Source organism: Labeo rohita, chromosome 24 (genome assembly GCF_022985175.1).
Source record: "Labeo rohita strain BAU-BD-2019 chromosome 24, IGBB_LRoh.1.0, whole genome shotgun sequence".
Lineage (NCBI taxonomy): Eukaryota > Metazoa > Chordata > Actinopteri > Cypriniformes > Cyprinidae > Labeo > Labeo rohita.
Window position 1 is genome coordinate 12271551 of NC_066892.1, and position 21121 is coordinate 12292671.

At 32.2% G+C, this 21121-nt stretch overlaps 1 long non-coding RNA gene across 2 annotated transcripts in view; it reads left to right on the forward strand.

The window, feature by feature from the left end:
* The window catches only part of LOC127155589 (uncharacterized), a 124759-nt gene that overhangs the window by 58695 nt on the left and 44943 nt on the right, over nt 1-21121 (forward strand). The gene's annotated exons all lie outside the window — the stretch shown is intronic.

Here is a 21121-nt window from a genome sequence, read left to right on the forward strand (position 1 = left end):
TGTAAAAATATAATTTTAATATTGTGCCTTTGTCTTGTTGCATCTTGCACAATTCGCTTGCACAATCCTCATTTCATGTTTTATTAAAGTTATTCAAATCTCAAAATAAATATCTATTTTTCAAACTATGTATGTATGTATGTATGTATGTATGTATGTATGTATGTATGTATGTATGTATGTATGTATGTATGTATGTATGTATGTATGTATGTATGTATGTATGTATTTTTTCATACTGTTTAGATCTAAATTCAAATAGCATTTTTTTGGTATTTAGGCAAAATATATGTATTTAAATTAGAATTTTAATTGTTTACCATTTATCATCATCTCAGAAATTTAAAAATGAATTTCAAATTTTTGCAGGCTGTATATTATAATGCCGTGATATCTTTGTTACATCTATGTTACAATTTTTTTTTTTTTTTTTTTTAGCATTTATATAGACAAAATTGCATATTAATTAATTATTTAAGTGATTCAAAAAAAAAAAAAAATATACTGTAAATTTTAGACAATTCCCACATCTGTGCAAGCAACCTTTTCAAAATCTCAAAAATCCAAAAATAATTATACATTTTTCATACTGTACATTATGGTGTGATATCTAAATTCACATATAACATTTAAAATGATTGTTTTTTTTCTCAAAATAATTAGTTAATTATAATTAATTAATAATAACATTCTCAAAGTCTAAAACAATCTAAAAATAAATATAATTTTTTTAATATATTGTACAATATGATGTGATTTCTAAATTCACATTACATTTGAAATTATTATTTTTTTCAAAATTGCATTTTAATTTTTAAAATAGAATTTTAATATTGTGAATTTATTTACATTGGCCGTAACATTAAAATGAGTATTTTAAATTTTAATATTGTTGCATCCCTAATGATGCATTTATCAGTGTTTTTGATGACATCAAAGGCCTTGAATCTAATCAGACTCTGCTGTTTTAGAATATTAATAATTTTGCTTCATATCAGATTGTAACACCATCTTCAAGTGAGATTTGAGTTGTTTAGTGATGAGCCACAAGTTATGATTGTGGTTGAACTGTGCCATGATCAGCATCAGCACTGAACATATTTAATGCACAAGCCTTGTGTGTGATATCGATGGGCAGAAACTTTCTTTCATAGATATTTAATTAGACAGCTGTCTATGTTTGTGCAATTCCCACATCTCTGTGAGTATTAATGTATTATTCAAGTGAACGCTAATGACAGATAAAATTAATCAAATCCATTCCACTCATCTCTGTGTCATGGGGTTTGGATTCTTCAGCCTGGCAATGTACAAATTCAAAGCAGCATTTTCTCACCGTTTTCTGCTTGTATAACTTGCGCAATCGAAGCTTGTACAGTATTTCGGCTTTTTGAATTTCACCCTTCACCATTTTGCTTGAACCGAAGCTTGAAGTCCACTGTGTGTTTTTGCCAGACGTGGTTGCGAAAGAGAGCGCAAGATTGACTCGTATCAATGATTTATAGTCCCTGTGTGATTGGATACTCATGATTTTCACATGGCCAACAATCTATTGTGGTGTGTGTTATATATAACTGATAATTTCAGTTTCCACTACAGCACAGAATAATGTAGATTACTAGTTTGCTCCTGACTTTTAGCCCTTGTGAAGTGGGAACATTGACTAAATGGGCCAAATTAGACAGAATGAAGCCTTTGCACTCGTTCTGAGAAATTATATCTAATGTACAGACATATATTTTTAACCAGTGGTTTTCAACTGCTGTCACACCACATAAAAAGAAAGAAAAAAGGTCTGTTCTGTTCTGTCAGCAGGGATGCAAATAATAGAATGCAGTTAACTATATTATCATGCATAGGGATTTATGATATAATATTATTATACTGATCAACAATATTAGCTTTTTTTAATTTATTCAATCAGTCAATTTTGAACATTTAACTCTGCATGGTCATTTTTCCTGTTTTTACATGTAGATTATTCAGACTTTTAATGAAAAGCTTTAAAAACGCAAATTTAGTTACATTCTTAAACGCGGTCTTTGCATTTTTAATGGAAAACCAAATTTTAAATGTCAGTTTTGTACATTATAATGTTGTGATTCCTAAATTTACGTGTAAATTTAGAAAATTTTTTTTTTTTTTTCAAAATTTCAAATATGTGACCCTGGACCACAAAACCATCCTTAAGCAGCATGGGTATATCTGTAGCAATAGCCAAAAATACATTGTATTGGTCAAAATTATCAGTTTTTTTTTTTAAGCCAAAAATCATTAGGATATTAAGTAAAGATCATGTTCCATGAAGATATTTTGTACATTTCCTACCGTGAATATATCAAAACGTAATTTTTGATTAGTAATATGCATTGCTAAGAACTTAATTTAGACACATTTAAAGGTGATATTCTCAGTATTTAGATTTTTTTTAATTTTTTTATTTTTCACACTAACAAACCATACACAAATCTCAGTTTCACAAAAAAATTGACTCTCATGGTTTTGTGGTCCAGAGTCACAAATGTGTAAATATAATATAATGTAATTTTAGTATTGGCTATCGTCATTGGCCATAATGTTACTCATTGGAAATTTAAATATTGTTGCATTCCTAATCATGCATTTATCAGTGTTTTTGCTAACGTCAAATGTCTTGCGTCTAATCAGACTTTATGCTGTTTTAGAGTATTAATATATTTGTATTGTATTGTATTCGATTATACATGTTCATTTCACAATTTTTACGTTTAGTAACATTTTTAGGTTACACTTTACAATAAAGTTCCATTAGTTAATATTATTTAATGTATTAACTAACATAAAATACATTTATTACACTATTAATCTTTGTAAATGTTAGTTTGTTAATTGTTTGTTTATGTTAGTTCACAGTGCATTAACTAATGTTAAGAAACACAACTTGTGGTTTTAATAATGCATTAATAAATGCTAAAATTAACTAACTATGATTAATCAATGCTGTAGAAGTACTGTTTATTCTTAATTCGTTAATCAATGTAGTTAACTAATGTTAACTATCACAGTTTTTACTAACTTGTATTTAATGATGCTTTAAAATATAATATGTGGTAAACGTCATAATATTAATTTTTCATACTGTAATATAATAATGTGATGACTCAATTGACATGTAGCATTTGAAACAGTGTAAACAGAGTTTTAGTTTTTAGTATTTTAGTGTTTTATATATATATATATATATATATATATATATATATATATATATATATATATATATATATATATAAATATATATATAAATATATATATTTATATATATATATATAAATATATATTATATATATATATATATATATATATATTATAAATATATATATAAATATATATATATATATATATATATATATATTTATATATATATATATATATATATATATATATATATATATTTTTTTTTTTTTTTTTATTTATTAGACTAAATAATAGTGTTTTAAAGTTTAAAATAGAATTTTAATATTGGCCATAACATGACATTTTAATATTGTTGCATCACTGATAATACATAATCATCTAATCAGATTATATGCTGTTTTAGTAAAACGAAAATTAGCCCATTATTTACTCACACTCCAGGCATCCTAGTTGTATATGGCTTTCTTCTTTCAGACGAATCCAACATATATTAAAAATTATCTTGCCACTTACAAGCTTTAGAATGGTATAGACAAGTGTTTCTCTTCATCATCCAAAACAAGTCCAATAAAGTGCATCCATGCATAATAACAGAAGAAAGGGCCTTACATGGCTCCGGGGTTGAATAAGGCCTCCTGTAGCGAATTGATGCATTTTTGTAAGAAAAATATCCATATTTAAAACGTAACAATCACTTTAATCTAGGTTGCGTCGGCTGGTCATACCCCGAATCAGCTCTGAACTCGGAAGTGAATGTGAGCGCGTCGTGAAAGGAGGTAAACACGGCACTGGTCACAAATTAGAAGTTCAAAACGATGATTTGTGCATAAAAATGGAGGTTTTTGATGTAAACCAAGAGGAGACTGGTTTTCCTTTGCTAAAGAAAACTTTGCTTCCTTTGCTCCTGTAAGCAAACGTTGGTTTGTGTGAGACTCGGGGCACATGCGCAACGCCAACATCCTATAGCATCGTCATGCACCCAGAGCTGCTTCTGTGTACAACCAGTCGGCGCAAGCTAGATTAAAGTGATTCTTACGTTTTAAATATGGATATTTTACTTATACAAATGCATTGATTCGTTCCACGCCGGAGCCGTGTGAGGCACATTTTCTTAAGGATGGATACACTTTATTGGACTTGTTTTGGACTGATGAAGAGAAACACTCATCTATGCCATTCTAAAGCTTGAAAGTGCTCTTAGTAATTCTGATTAGATTCGTCTGAAAGAAAGAAGACATATACACCTAGGATGCCTGGAGGGTGAGTAAATAATGGGCTAATTTTCATTTTTGGGTGCACTAACCCTTTAATACATTTCAGTGTTTAGTTTCAAATTACTTTTGTATGATACGAATTTTAATACCTTGAGTGGCATTTGAGTTGAGAACAACTGATCAAGTTTTTTTTTGTTTTTTTTTAACTGCAAATTCATCAGTCACTGGGCAGAAATAAGGTAGGACCTCACATGAACAGGTTGCTTGACATTTTTGTTTACTCTTCTATGATAAACAATTTTGGCCCTGTGTTTGGGGTGCCACTTGACGTCCGATGTAGAATCTATGTCCTGAAGCAAAACCAGTCGAGAAGGGGTGCTGTAAACAACACATTTCTTTCTAGTGTTGATGAGAACACCCAAGATTTGACTAGTTCCACCTTACAAATGATAAGGTGACTCTTTCATCAGAATATATCCCCCGCTCTAGCTGTCCTGCTGCTGTTGATCTGATCTGGGCCAGTCGGTACTTGAGCAAAGAGGCTTTGGACTTCACATGAACAGCAGGTGTGCTGCCCTCTGAGTCAATTTCCCACCTATGGCTACATCCCACGGCGACTTCTCAGCATTGCAATATCTAGCACTGATATTCCTACCTCCTCTGAGGTCACGCTATATATTATTGTAGTGCTGTTTGGTAGATTGCACTTTCTTTCTTCTCCCCTTTTTTTTTTTTTTACATTTGAACCATATTTTGTCTGATTGTGTTGTCTGACTTTCGTGCTTGTTTTGTCTTGTTTTAGTCAGCTTTATCCGACGGATTTAACATGTTACTTCTCTTATGCAAGCCATTATGAAAATAATTCCCGCTGACATACTTTTCAGACTGTGTTGTTGTGATGTTTACTGTGGATCAAACCAGATTGATTATCAGCTCGGTCTCCATTGCGTTTCTAGAGCGAGAAAAACAGGTTTGCGTGTTCGGAAGGACGAGTCGGTATCCAACGCTGAGCTACAGTCTTCAGTCGCTCTGAGATCTCCATGGTACCACTTCATCTTATACTCTTAATGACTTAACTCATCTAATTATTTGTTCAGTGAGAAGTCAATTAGGAGATTCCCCAGGTCTTGAGCAACTGAGAGATCAGTGAGTCCAGACGAGCATAAAAGAAGAAAACATCTCTAAATGACCCTGAGAATCACTTTGATATTACCACGACAGTATTTGTGATGGAATGCACTGATTCATAATTTTAATGGGAAAAATATGAAACGGCTGAAACAATGTCATTTACAATAACTCGTTTTGTTCAGCCTTTCTTTGTTGTTTCCCTTCAGTTGTTTTTAAACACGCACTGGAATTAGTTTAGAAACGAGGGCAGAGCGCATTGTCACAAGCCAAACTAAGCATCGATGTGAATCCAGCTTCACATTCAGTATTAATTTCTCATCAGCTTAGAAATAATCTCTATTAGTTTGGATTTGCCAACCCATTAAAGCTGATTTTTGCTTGTACCATATGTAGATTTAACATTAGCACGTAATCCCGAGCTCGTCTGCTACCGAGCACATGTGTCTTGTCAAAACATAATCTGGCATGTGTGATAGTATCATTGGCTTTTTCAGCAAATAAACAAGGGCGAGTCATGACAAAAACAAAAGCATCTTTGCCTCGGGTTTGCTGCATCAACATGAGGCACCAATTGCAAAACAAAGCTAATTATTTGCATGTTGAATGTAACGAACAAGCATGACCTAAGATTTTTCTCATTTTCATCAAAGCGAACGCTCTCATTTGCGTTTAATTAAAAGTGAAAGCCTGGTAGATGTAGGCATTGCAGGGGCGGTGCTTGAAATAAGCAGACTCACAAAGGTCACGCTATGAAAGAGCGGCTCATCTGTAATGATTGGCCACCAGCCCTCGGTCGTTCATAGAGAAATAAAGAGAGAGAGTGAGGGAGATGGAAAAGTGTGTATGCGTGGAGCAGCCTCACAAATGTCGTAATGTGTGTAGCCACATGGCTCAACTTTCAAAGGGACTAATTAATAAAACAGCATTGGCCGCCTCATGTTGCTTGTCAGTGTGGACAAAAGCAGGCCTGTTAAGCTTCGGACGCCCTATTCCCTTGCCAGCTAACTCAAGTCGGCCAAATGATGGGAGGCCTTATTTCGCCACGGGCAAGGCAATCGCTAATCAGCTGTTAATGAGCTTAATTAGACGTTAAAATATCTCAGCGTATCAAACGGCTCAGTGTTTGACATGTGTCTGATACGCTGCCCGGCTCGCTTTGAAAGTGAGCTTCATCCACATCAGTATAATTAGGCCTACTAGAAATATCTGTATATTTATTATAATATTAACATGTATGCTATCTTATTTAATAAATCATTTTGAAACCATGTAGTTTGTTTCAGTTTTAGAATTCTTTTTGATTTTATTTTTTTATTAACCAGGACATTTTTTGCGTCTAAAACAGATTTATTATGTTGATTTGTTGGATATATAGAAGCAGTTCTGAAATGTGATAGAAAACTGATAGTGTTAAAAAAGGAAAACTTGAGTTAAAAATAGGGCTGATACAATAAATCGATGCGTCATGATTTTTGGATTGATTCTGGAATCAATCTGGAATCAATTTTGAGCTTCTATGATGCGTGATTAATGTAAACACAGCCCACTAAGAACACTGTTGTAATTGTTGTAATTACTCTGTCACACCGACAGAGGCCACTCCCACGATAGTTGATTGACATGAGCGTCTTACCTCAGATCAGCTGTTACAGTTCGACCTCCATTGTTTCGATGCTGGAGCAGGGATGTAAGTTAGACGAGAATATCTCTGATTGAGCGATTGAGGTGTTGTGTTGCCGGATGTAATAACGAACATAGTGGTCGTCATTTACTCCCGACATCTGAGCTGCTGAAAATGCAGTGGATTACGTTTGTTTGTGAATCAAATCAGCCTCCCGATCTACATAAATGTGTCTATGTTCGTGCAAATCTTTTGTGATCCAGCTTCACCTACAGCAGAAGTGAGTAAAAGTTTTTTTTTTTATGAATCTCTGCAATCACCTTTCCTAATAACGTGCTAGTTAGCAAGTTTAGCGGCTAAACGCGGCTAAATGCGGGTAAAGTAAACAGGCTCGTCACTCCACAGAGAGAAGAGAGGGGCGGGGCGAGCAGAGCTCATTAACATTTAAAGCAGCCTTGACCAGAACAGGATGATTTTTGCAGAGCTGATTTTGGCAAGGTGAAACGGGTGTTGTTTTACACAACCATTGAGAATTTTTAACCAAAGTATATTATAGACTTTTCATTAAGACCCTAAAGAATCATATCAACTTGGAAAATGGGCATCCGATGACCCCCTTTAAGAGTATTGGACCTGGAAAGTCCTTAAAACGTTCTTGAATTTGAAGTTAACCAAGATGTGGGAACCCTGGTTTAAAAATCATGCTGTGTTTTGAGGTCATGACATAATATTCATGACATATTGCAGTAAATCACTCAAAATAAGTCTTTTATAATCTAAAAAAAAATTAAGGTTTTTGAGGAAAACATTCCAGGTTTTTCCTCCATATAGTTGACTTCAGTGGGGATCAATGGGTTGAAAGTCCAAATTGCAGTTTCAGTGAAACCTCAAAAGGCTCTACACGATCCCAGCTGAGGAATAAGGGTCTTGTCTTGCTAAACGATAGGTCATTTTATAAAAACAATAAAAATGTTTATATTTTTTAACCACAAATGCTCGACTTTACGTAGTCACATTAGAAAGGTCACACGTGGTGTAGGTGGAAGTACCAGCCCAGTGTTTACATAGCGAATGTGCAAAGAAAGTCAAACGCCCTTTACAAATAAAGGTAAAACAACGATGTCAGATGAATTTGAAGTTGAAAGAGAAAATGAGATGGAGTTTTTTGCCCTACTCTACCTTTTTGAACCGAAGCACATGGATGAAGAACTAACCACATGTGATCTTTCCAACCCGATTATGCGCATGGCAGAAATAGTGTAAGATGACATTTGTGGTTAAAAGTATATAAATTTTAATTTTTTTAGAAAATGACCTATTGTTTCGCTAAATAAGACCCTTATTCTTTTGTCTGGGATCATGTAGAACCCTTTGAAGCCGCACTGAAACTACAGTTTGAACCTTCAACCAGTTGATCCCCATTGAAGTCCACTATATGGAGAAAAATCCTGGAATGTTTTCCTCAAAAACCTTAATTTCTTCTTCGACTGAAGAAAGAAAGACATGAACATCTTGAATGACATGGGGATGAGTAAATTATCAGGAAATATCTATTCTGAAAGAGACCTAATCCCCTAAGCCCCCATGTTTGCCTTGTGGTTTTATCTGGTATTGTAGTACGTATGCTGTTCCAGGCCATTGTTTAGTGTCAAGTCAAACTCATGTTTGAATGAGATCTATGTCATGGGTTAAGTTCTTAGTTTATGTTTATGTTTATAGATCATCAATCTAAACAAACTGCACTTGGGTTCTCCATGTCATCGTCTGCTTCATGTGAGCTATGCTATTGATTTTGAACTGTTTTCAGGCTATCCTGACCACTCCCCATGTCTTCCATTGGTTGGAACAACAGATAACCACACCTCCAAATCCATACTATTGGTTAAGTCAGTGTTACAGTGTCAGGATGTTTTGGTAGAGCTACGTTTTTAAACGTAAGTTTAAAGTCATTAAAACAACGGTTACATAAAATAAATTGTTACCATTTTTTTCTCATACATAATCACTTTAAGGAGTCAAATATTACCATGTAATGGGAAGGCTAATTTTTGATCAGATTTTTAAAATATTGATTAGAATGTGCTCCTAAAATTTTATCTGTGATCCTAAATTTTCTAAGTTAAGTAAGCGTAGAGCCCTTAAAAGTAATTACACAACAATCCTCCAAAAATGCTTTTAAGACCATCTGTTCTGTCTGTTTTTTTTTTTTTTTTTAACAATATATGCCACAAAATCCAGCTCCGCATGCTCCAAGATTGTTAAAAGCACCCACTATGTTATAAATTAATTTTTCCTGCATTAATTGCAAGCTGTGATGCTTGTACCCCTCAGTACATTGCCAGTTTGGCCCTGACCTGGGACTGACCTCTCCAAGTGCCTGTGCTGGAGGGGACGTCATGTTCGGCCTAAACTCAGACGTGCACACAAAAAAATCTAATAAAGCATATTATGGAAATAGAATGTGTGCAAGTGAAAAGAGAGCAGATTTATTCCCCTCTCCGCCTGCTAATATGTTTATACATGACGCCGTATAATGGCTCACTTCGAACAGATGCTCAATGGCAACAGGGATAGAAAATACAGCTCTGTGTTTGTAGGCAGACTTGCATTGATTGCTATAACAGTGCCGCGCGGTCGTTGACAGGGATCTCGCTGAGGAAATGAAAGCGAGAAGCCTGTTCTGTAGTGGCAAACCGCTCTGTAGAAACGTCAATATTTTAATCCCCCACGTTAATCATTTTCATCAGTCTGGTTGCATCTTAATGTGCGCTGACCAAGTTCTGAATTTTTGTCTCTCGAATTTGATTTACGAGCTTCATTTTATCAATTGATAATGCATGAAGACTGCACTGCGCTGGTAACCGCTGTCCGTTTCTCTTTGGGTAGGTCTGGGTATAGCCGTGTGTTCTCTAGTGATAATGCTGGTTTCATTTGGAGTGATGATTTACTTTAGGGTTGATATGCAGTGACTGAAAGCAGCCGCTGTCAGTAAGATAGGCAGATGTATCAGAGATGCCGTGACTTTAATTGTGTTGATTATTGGAGATCTTTCATAGTCATATTGACTTGCTGTCCCGCCGCTGTTATTCACCTGATAGTTTCGTTGTTTAAATGTAGATGTATATGGATATTGACTTGTGCCACTGTTATTCAAGATGAGAAACAAACGTCCAGCTGGACATGAGAGTGATGGGGGCAATTTGCAAACACTGGAAGGCATGATTCGGTTATGCATTTGCATGTTCAAGTGAAGTTTTATTATGCAGAATATTTAAAAAACAGAGTTATAATAGTAATAACTTGATATATTTAAACAATATTTAAATATACATTCTCAATGCTGATTTATTTTGTCGGTTTGTACTTCACTACTAAGCATTTTCTCATGTAAACAAAGTTTTGTTTTGTTTAATTATATTAATATATATTTGTGTAAAAAGTTGATCACACAATGATGCATGTTAATCAAGCAGGCTTGCTTCAGTTTTAATATTTGGTGTTTCATGTGCTAAAATAATACAAACTGATTTGTATATGTAGACTTTTAATTAAATAAAAAATAAAATAATAATAATAGGCTGGATAAAAAAAATAAAAAAATAAATAAAACTAAAATATGTAAAAATAAAATAAAACGTGTGTGTGTGTGTGTATGTATGTATATGTGTGTGTGTGTGTATATATATATATATATATATATATATATATATATATATATATATATATATATATATGTGTATGTGTGTGTGTGTGTGTGTGTGTGTGTGTGTGTGTATGTATGTATGTTTTATTTATTTATTTATTTATTTATTTTTGAGCACCTAAACCTTTCTCTTAATCAAGCTGTCTTGCTTCAGTTTTGATATTTGGTGTTTCATGTGCAAGATAAAATAATCAAAATGATTAGTGTATCTAGAGGTGTAACTTTCAGGCTGAATAAAATAAAATAAAATACAAAATGATTAGTATAATCATATATAGACAACTTTCAGGCTGGATAAAATAAAATAAAATAAAATATGAAATATAATAAAATATAAAATAAAAGAATAGAAAATAAAATAATTGAAAATAATAGAAAATAGAATAATAGAAAATAGAAAATAAAAGAATGGAAAATAATTGAACATAGAAAATAAAATAATAGAAAATAAAATAATGAAAAATAATATAAAATAAATGATTGAAAATAGTATAAAATAAAATAATGAAAAATAATATAAAATAGAAAATAAAATAAAAACATCTTAAAAAAATAAAAATGATCTAAAACCAAAATAAAAGTGAATCAAAGCAAAATACAGTTTAAATAATATTAATAATAATAATAATAAAATTAAAAGAAAAAATTAAAATGACACAACCACAAACTTACAATGAAAACTTAAAATGAAAACTGAAAATGTAAAAATAAAAGCTTACACAAAACATTAATATGTAAAATAACACTCCTTGTAAATGCATCGTACAAAGAGCAAATAATGTGTAAAATGACTTAACATATTGCAACAAATTGCATGACAGAATAGAATAGAAAAAATAGAAAACAGAAAATAGAAAATAAATAGAAAATAGAAAACAGTGTAAAATAATATGAAACAAAATAATTGAAAATAATAGAAAATAAAGTCATAGAAAATAAAAAATAAAATAGAATACACTATAATATAAAATAATTTAAAAATCTTTCATAACAAAAATAAATAAATCGTGCTGTGATAAAAAACAATAGAATAAAATCAAACAAAATAATATATTGAATACAATATAATATAAAATAAAGTAAAAAATAATAAAATAAAAACTTTCATAACAAAATAAATTCAAAATGTGCATGTGATGCAGTAATATGGAATAATTAACTATTTAACAGTCCAAATGCTATTGACCAGATTCATTTTGCATGAATCTTTTTATTTATTTATTAGTTAGTTTTTAAATATATTATTTTATTTATATATTTATGGTTGCATAAATTATTTATTTAATTGGCAGATGCCTTGCATTGTTGTTATTCTTTTTTCATGAAAACATTAAAATTCAGAACTAAAACAAATAGTGAATAATGTGAATTTAAATTTACAGAGTATATTTACTTGTCAGAAAAGTCTTTACTGTATAATTTACTACAAAATTTGATAACAAATGCAGTAAAACAGTAATATTTTGAAATATTATGACAATTTAAAGGAATTTTTCTGTTCTTATTATTTTAAAATGTATTTCTGTGAACGCAAAACTGAATTTTTGTTCATTATACTCCAATCTATAGTGTCGCATGATCTTTCAGAAATCATTCTTGTAAGATACATTTTTTCTGAATTCTTTTGATAAAGAGAAAGTTAAGAAGAATAGCATTTATTTGGGGAGAAAAAATCTTTTGTAACATTATAAATGTGTTTCTCTTTTGATTTATGAATTTTTATTAAAAAAAAAACAAAAAGTAACATGAATACAGCCTCTTTTAATCATCCCAAACCAATCTGTAATAAAAGTTCCTAGTTTATGAGTGACTAGCATAAATTGTTGTGGTCATTTTGACATTATCATAAAATAGAGTTGTGAATCATTCAGCAACCATGCTATCAATTTTTTTCACTTTTTTGGTATTTTATAACCACTGGCTCCTTTTTTTTCAGCACAAGTGTAAAATGCAATTTCTGAAGCAGCATGGCTGCCGGTGGCGCGCCGGTGTTGATGTATTACGGATTCATGTGGTGTGAATCTCCTCGGCTGATTCCTGTCTGGGCCTCATTTGCTTTGGGGGGATATAGACGGGGTGGTGGGCGATGGTGAAAACATGCAATTTTGCTCCAGTCTCCCTGTGAGCACTGAGACCTAACAGCGTCCATACCTTGTTGCAGAGAAAAAAAAGAATCCTTTGCAAGTTGATTCTTGGTCAAAAAGATGAGCTCCCTTCCAATAACACACAATCTCTTTGTGGTCATACTGATTGATCTGACCCCTCTGTTATTTCATATACCTTGAAATAATTAAAACCAAATCAATGTTTGGCATAGCACAGAGACTATAAAGAAACAGCATCGCTTGTAATGCTGATACAACATGCGTTTACTCAGCTCTGCAGTTTTTAATGCGTTTTACTCATAGATTCTCTTTGCTCAAGAGTCTGAAGTAGCCAAGCTTTTGACCTTTACACCGCAACATCAAAAAGTCAAGGTCATTTTTGTCGGGGTATTTAATAGTATTCACCCTGACCTGCAAATAAAGTTTCTGCCTGGCCAGTGCTGAATTCTGATTCGATCAGCGAGCCCCTCAAAGGTCAATCTAAGCATTACTTCATTTTTTTTTTTTGGTCCTTGCTGGATTCCTTGTGTGAGATCTCAAATGTTAGATTAAGACGTATTGATCCGTGTTTACTGTTGAGGTTATTAGTGAGTGAATGCACATGTATTATGCTTTTAATAAATCAGAATTAGGCCAGATAGCAGAAACAATTGTACGGGTTTGATTTATTTGTTGAAATGGTGGACCATCACTCAACGTTCAATTTGTAGCATTTATTCGGAGATTAATTTCTAAGTCCGACTTACTATGGTTGTGCACATTTGTTAAATGAAACTAACTTGAGAGAAATAGCTGTCATGGTTGTGATATGTTAGGTGATAGCTAGATTATTATAATATAACAAGTTTTTTTGTACTTAAAGAAATTCATACAAATTCATGCAAATCTAAACTGGTCAATAGTGATTGGACTGGACTGGTTATAACCAGTTGTTCCATATAATATTACTGCATCACATGCACATTTTATATTTATTTTGCAACAGAAGATTAATGTATGTATGCATGTTTTGTTTTGTTTTATTTTATTTTATTTTATTTTATTTTTTAATTTTAATTTTTTATATTTTTTAAATTTAATTGTTTTTATATTTTTATTTTATTTTATATTTGAAATGTAGTTTTTATATTTTTATTTTATATTTTATTTATTTTATTTTATATTTTAAATGTAGTTGTTTTTATATTTTTATTTTATATTTTAGTTTATTTTATATTTTACATTTTATATTTTTAATATTTTTTAAAAAAATGTATTTTTATTTTTTTATAACCTTAACATTTATTTTAGTTTTTATTTTATTTTAGTTTTTTTTATTTTAGTTTATTTCATATTTTAGTTTTTTTTTTTTTTTAATTTATATTATTTTAGTTTATTTTATACTTTTATTTTCTTCTGTATTTTAGTATATTTTAATGCATTTTTGTATTTTATTGTTTTACATTGTTTTATAGTTTATTTTTAAATTTAATTTTATTTTATGTTTTAGTTTCTTTTTTAATGTATTTTTTTTAATTTGTTGTTTTACATTTATGAATTAACTTTATTTTAATTTATTTTATAATTTATATTTTATTTTATTTTAAGTTTTAGTTTCTTTTTTATTTTTTTTATATTTATTTTTTTTAATTTTATTTTAATGTTTAATTTTGTTTTATTTTTTTAATTAAATGATTATTTTATTTTATATTTTATTTGTATTGTTTTTTATATTTTATTGTTTTATTTTACATTTTTTACTTTATTTTAATTTTATTTTAATGTGTTTTTTGTTTAATTTTTAAAGTAAATTAAATTAAATAAAGCTTTTATTTTATTTTGCTGTATTTTTTATTTAATTCAATATATTATTATTATTATTATTATTATTTATTTTAGCCTGAAAGTTATTAGTGTAGGTTACACAAATCATTTTGTATACATTTATAAAACACCAAAATATCAAAGCTGAAGCCAGTCAGTTTCATTAACACATACCTTTGGGTACATCATTGTTTATTCAAATTTTTACACAAATATATATTATTATAATTAAACGAAACGAAACTTTGTTTACAAGAGAAAATGCTCAGTAGTGAAGTACTGAACTACAAAATGTATGTTTTTACAAAGAAGAAATTGTAGGAAGGGCATATGCTAGAAGACCACAACCATCAAGCTATTATGGTAAATAAAACGCTACTACTTAGCATAGCTAAAGATGCACAACTGACAATAGATTTATTGCTTGGTTTGTTTGTAGCGGCGTTTTAAAACGGACACACTGTGGTCCATCTCTGGGGAAAAAAGGCATAAATATAGTAAAAGTATATAGAAAGATTATGCTTTGTGCACTAATGTGGCTTTCAGACATTGAAGTTGATTTTGTGCAGCAGATGCGCGATACATTCAAGACAATGTCAACAATTTCTCAGTAATTGTCAGTAATTTCAGGCCAATAAGTTTTTTGTTATGACAGATATGCAGACAAAGTTTCAACACAAAAGTGCATCTTACAACTTATTGTGCTTGCAAAGCAGTTCTGTGCAGACTAATTTCCATGAAGTTTTAGCACATATCACAATCACGAGCTATCAATCCGTTTTTTTCTTCTTTAAATATTCAGTTTAGTTTCTCGGTGATATTTCACATTAGACCCCAGATATCTATCGTATTAAACTATGAAATATTCCCTAGAAATAGGATTCTTATTGCTTCGGCCTATCTCTAAATTCAGACGAGCTGGCAGGGATTAGACCGCATGGGGAGGATTATCTGCATGTCCTCCTCCGTTCAGTTTTTCCTGCTTGAAACTAAAAAAAAAAACCAGAAGTCCAGCTGTTCCTTTTTTTTTTTTAACCTGGCCAAACAGGCTCAGCTTCACGTTTGTCCCTCCGCCTCTATTTAACATACGCAACAGACTGTGTTAAATGCTTTTAAAAGCTAAGCCAATTAATACCGAGTCAAGAATTAATTCTTAGGACTATATACTGGAGCTGCTGGGAGGTGATGAGACCTTGAGTGTGTCCCATCTGACTCGAGTGAATCGGGACGCTAAAGCGTAACACAGCCCGGAGAGGATTAGCCGGGCCTCACGGCCTTGCATCCAAAAATCAACCCTATTGTCTCGACTGCATTTGAATAACAATGCGCAGTGTAAGCTGACATTTTTTGATTGTACACCAGCACGCACAGCATGGAAATGCCGCTGTTTGGAGTCTATGAAACAGACGCGGGCGTCAGGAGATAAGGGCTTGCTGAGCTGGTGACTGGTTTGGCATGTGACAGGCAGGCAGGCCGATCTTCAATAAAGCCGCATGATGAACACGTATCAATGGAGTACATATCATTTGTTAATTGATTTGTTGAGGGTAGTGCTGTTCAGGCGCCCTGTAATCCTGATTACAGGTCCAACCCGGACCCTTTAAATGCATATTGATATATTGATCGTGTGTGTTGCTCTGAGCTCTCCCATCCGACGGGGATCTTTTACACCTCTCCCTTCGGCTACTAATCAGCCAATGGAGACTTTACATAACAGCTGTTTTCTCTGTCTTAGGATGATGACACTGTCTCGTCCCACTGTGGGGTTTTTTTGTGGGGTGCTATTGACAGATTTTGATGTGGGCCGATCGTGGCTGCGCATGCACAGGATGTTTATGACCCGCTTCAGCTAAGCAAAGGTGGATCTGGGTCAGTAAAACACATCACTTTGTCACCTGCAGAGTGTGTTATATCTAATTTATGCATCTTCGTGGCCTCTGGGACAAACCTTGATGTTGTAGGATGCTTCTTGGCTGCTTAGATGTGGGTAAGGTGGTAGAAATAGAGCACACCTTTTCCTTTGTGTTTTTTTTTTCCCCAGACATGGTGTTGGATATTTAAAGGCCCTGTGAACTTGAAAAGTTGCCACTTTGTGACTTCTCACAATTCTGACTTTTTTTCTTGTAATTGTGAGTTTTCATCTCGTAATTCAGATTTTTTAATTCAGAATTGCATGACATAAATTCACAATTGCGAGTTATAAAGTCAGAATTGCAAGATAAACTCGCAATTCTGAGAAAAGTCAAGTTTATGTCTCACAGTTCAGACTTTATAACACACAATTGCAAGTTTATATCTCACAGTTATGAGAAAAAAAGTAAGAATTGTGAGATAACTTACATTTGTGGGAAAAAGTCAGAATTACAGGATACAAACTCACATTTGTGGGGATAAAGTGAGAATTGTGAGAAAAAAGTCAGAATTGTGAGAAAAAGTCAGAATTGCAAGATATAAACTGTTATGAGAAAAAAGTTGTTTGTCTCACCGTTCAGACTGTATAACATGCAACTGCTAGATACAAAATCACATTTGTGAGAAAAAAGTGAGAGTTGCCAGATAAACTCAGAATTACTGGGAAAAAGTCAGAATTGCAAGATATGAACTCTATTCTGAGAAAAAAGTCATGTTTATGTCCTGCAGTTATAAAGATATAAACTCGCAGCTGCGAGAAAAAAAGTCAGAATTGCGAGGAAAAATTAAATAGTGAGAAAAAGCCAGAATTGCGTGACATTCACAATTGCAATTTATAAAGAGAAAAAAGTGAGAATTGGGAGAAAAACTAAACTAGCAATTGCGAGAAGTCAGATTTGTGTGACATAAATTCACAATTGTGATTTATGAAGAAAAAAACGTGAAAATTGCGAGGAAAACCTAAACTAGCAATTGCATGAAAAAAGTAAGAATTGCAAGAGAAAAGTGAGAATTGCAAGAAAAAAGTGAGAATTGTGAGAAAAAAGTCTGAATTGTGAGATATAAACTCGCAAATGCGAGGGAAAAAAAGTCAGAATTGCGAAGGAAAAAAAGTCAGAATCGTGAGGAAAAAGTCAGAATTGCAAGATATAAACTGTTATGAGAAAAAAGTTGTTTGTCTCACTGTTCAGACTGTATAATATGCAATTGCTAGATACAAAATCACATTTGAGAGAAAAAAGTGAGAATTGTGAGAAAAAAGTGAGAGTTGCCAGATAAACTCAGAATTGCTAGAAAAAAGTCAGATTTGCAAGATATGAACTCTATTCTGAGAAAAATGTCATGTTTATGTCTCGAATTTTTAAAGATATAAACTCGCAGCTGCGAGGAAAAAAAGTCAGAATTGCAAGAAAAAAGATTTTTTAGATGAATTCTAGATGAACTTGCATTTGCGAGGGGGAAAAAAGTCAGAATTTTGAGAGAAAAAGAATTGTGAGAGAAAGCCAGAATAGCGTGACATAAATTCACAATTGCGATTTATAAAGAGAAAAAAGTGAAAATTGTGAGAAAAACTAAACTAGCAATTGCATGAAGAAAGTAAGAATTGCAAGAAAAAAGTCAGAATTGTGAGATATAAACTCGCAAATACGAGGGGAAAAAAAGTCAGATTTGTGAGAAAAAGTCAGAATTGCATGACATAAATTTGCAATTACAAGTTATAAAGTCAGAATTGCAAAATATAAACAGTTATAGAAAAAAGTAGTTTATGTCTCTTATGTTCAGACTGTATAACGCAATTGCGAGATACAAAATCACATTTGAGAGAAAAAAGTGAGAGTTGCCAGATGAACTCAGAATTGCTATAGAAAGAAGTCAGAATTGCAAGATATAAATTCTATTCTGAGAAAAAAGTCATGTTTATGTCCTGCAGTTATAAAGATATAAACTCATAGCTGTGAGAAAAAGTCTTTTGTGAGGAAAAATTAAACTGCAAGAAAAAAGACAGAATTTCTAGATACACTCGCATTTGCGAGGGGAAAAAAAGTCAGAATTTTGAGCAAAAAAGTCAGAATTGTGAGGGGAAAAAAAAGAATTGTGAGAAAAAGCCAGAATTATGTGACATAAATTTGCAATCGCGATTTATAAAGAGAAAAAAGTGAAAATTGCGAGGAAAAACTAAACTAGCAATTGCATGAAAAAGTAAGAATTGCAAGAAGAAAGTCAAAATTGTGAGATATAAACTCAAAATTGCAAGAAAAAATGTGGAATTGCGAGGGGAAAAAAGTCGGAATTACGATGTAAACTCGAAATTGCGAGAAAAAAGTCAGAATTATGATATAAACGCGGAATTGCGAGGAAGAAATTCAGAATTGCGAGTTTATATCTCAGTTCTGAGAAAATAAGTCTGAATTGCAAGTTTGTATCATGGTATTCTGAGAAAAAAACCCCTCAGAATTGTGAGAGGAAAAAGTCACAAAAACCTTTTGTTTTTTAAGTGTCAGAAACGGGCTTCCATTGTTTTGAGAGCTATTTATGTTAATGTTATCCTAATGTTAATTTTGCCAAAATGCTCTTTTCAAAAATGTCCACATTTAAGAATTTTATTACATTTGTAATACATTTGAATTCATGTATATAGGATTGAGAGCAGATTTGCTTTATAGTTTTTATATTGCCATTTTTTTTGTCTTTTTTTCAGTTTTTCAAAATAGATGCAACAAGCTAGAACATGCCACAACGTATTAAAATGTTCTTTATTTAAATTTAAGTATTTATTAAAATATTCACTTTTAATTACCATTACTCCAGTCTTCAGTGTTACATAATCCTTTATAAATATGCAATATCTTATAATTATATTACTATAATATGTTGATTTGATGCTCAAGAAACATTTTCCAGTTGTTCTACCTAATATTTTTGTGGCAACTGTTTTTTTTACCTCCCAGAATTCTTTGTATTAAAAGTTTAGTAGAATATGAAGTTCAAAAGAACAGCATTTATTTGAAATCTAAATGTTTTATAACATGCATATCTTTTATATCAATTATTAAAAGACATTTTAAACAAAATAAAATATATTTTCTTAATCTTTTGAAGGGCAGTGTATTACATTTACCTCTGCCTTAACTGTATGTTTTACTCATAACATTCAATATATCTGTTTTTTTTTTTTTTTTTAAATGGATCAATAGTGATAGGTCATCCTGTACTACAACATTTTTTGTCCAATCAAATGTGAGAATCTCCTTCTATTAAGTCTTAGCAAATCTTAGTTCATACTATATATGTGACATTAATTAGAGCTGATTGGCTGTTTAAAAGAAAATGATATCAAACTCCTATTTTAAAAGGAAGTACATCAGAAAAGGAAAGAAAACTATTTGATGGAATGAGGTAGTTTCATCTAATTAAAACACATCTGTCCATAAAACATGATTTCCTGCATCTTCAGATCCAGCAAGGTCTGTTTCCAAGCAGCAGCAGCACAGATGAGGAAAAACAAGGCAACAAATTCATCAACCTTTAGGTCATTCGTGCACAAAAGGTCTGTTCCTCTCCACGTAGAAGGTGTCTGCCATTTTCACTTTGCCGTGAGACCCACAACCTTTACGCTGATGGAAGTATGGCAGTACATTTCTCTTGATCGGTCACTTTCAGATGCATTTGTAACAGTTGCCTGCCCGACCTCGCAATCAGAGCCTGGAATCAATGAACTTTAATATGATCAGGAAAGATAAATTATTAGAGTGCATTAGTCATACATTGTAAAAAGCAGTTTGATAAGGCAGTGAAGCACTGCATAGATGCCAAGAATTGGTAATGACTCTCATTTACATTTTATCATCCCTCCGGCAGCTGAAAAACAGAGAGCAATTAGTTAATTTGTTTAAATAAACTCCTTAGTCTTTGCAATTAGCAAGTAGCAGATAATGGGGAATAATTTATCAGTTAGCTATTAATCGGGTCAGTAATCTCAGTTGTTAGATCTCAAGCTACTCTTCACGCGATGTCGCAGTGTTTTTTTCTGCTCTGCTAATTACGAAAGACAGCTTGGCTTATAATACAGAGCATATTGTATGAGCAGGGCATTAAGGAATTAGACATTTTAGTTTTGTTCACAATTAATGTCCAATCAAAGAGTTAATTACAGCGCAGTGTGAACATCCTGCTCTGAACGAACTGAACAAAAGTGTTCATTTCCTTTGCGGGTGACACATAAAGGCCGTGTTCATTTGGATGATTTGGAACAGTGAAGTACATTTTCCTCTCAGCGATGGTGTCTTTGTCTTTGCTGCCATTGAGGTTGAGAAGTCTGTTCCTGTTTTACGTTCTGTATGTGTCAAGCAGGCCGAGCAGGCTCAGAAATATACATCGGAGACCCGTTTGATGGCACTTTGGGGGGGTTTTACAGGGTGCTGTAATTGAAAACAAGTCCAGACCTAAAGAAAGGGCTTTA